We start from the raw sequence: 236 nt of genomic DNA on the forward strand, positions 1-236 counted from the left end.
AGGTCCCCGAGGACCCTCCATCCTACCTGGGGACTCACAGGGTGCCTGAGGACCCTGCATCCTACCCAGGGACCCACAGGGTACCCAGAGACCCTCCATCCTACCTGGGGACCCATGGAGCACCCAGGGACCCTGAATCCTATCCAGGGACCAACAGAGTGCCCCAGGGACCCTGCATCCTACCTGGGGTCCAGGGACCAACAGAGTGCCCCAGGGACCCTGCATCCTACCTGGGG

The sequence above is a fragment of the Merops nubicus genome, unplaced genomic scaffold, assembly GCF_000691845.1.
Source record: "Merops nubicus isolate BGI_N331 unplaced genomic scaffold, ASM69184v1 scaffold27378, whole genome shotgun sequence".
Classification (NCBI taxonomy): Eukaryota; Metazoa; Chordata; class Aves; order Coraciiformes; family Meropidae; genus Merops; species Merops nubicus.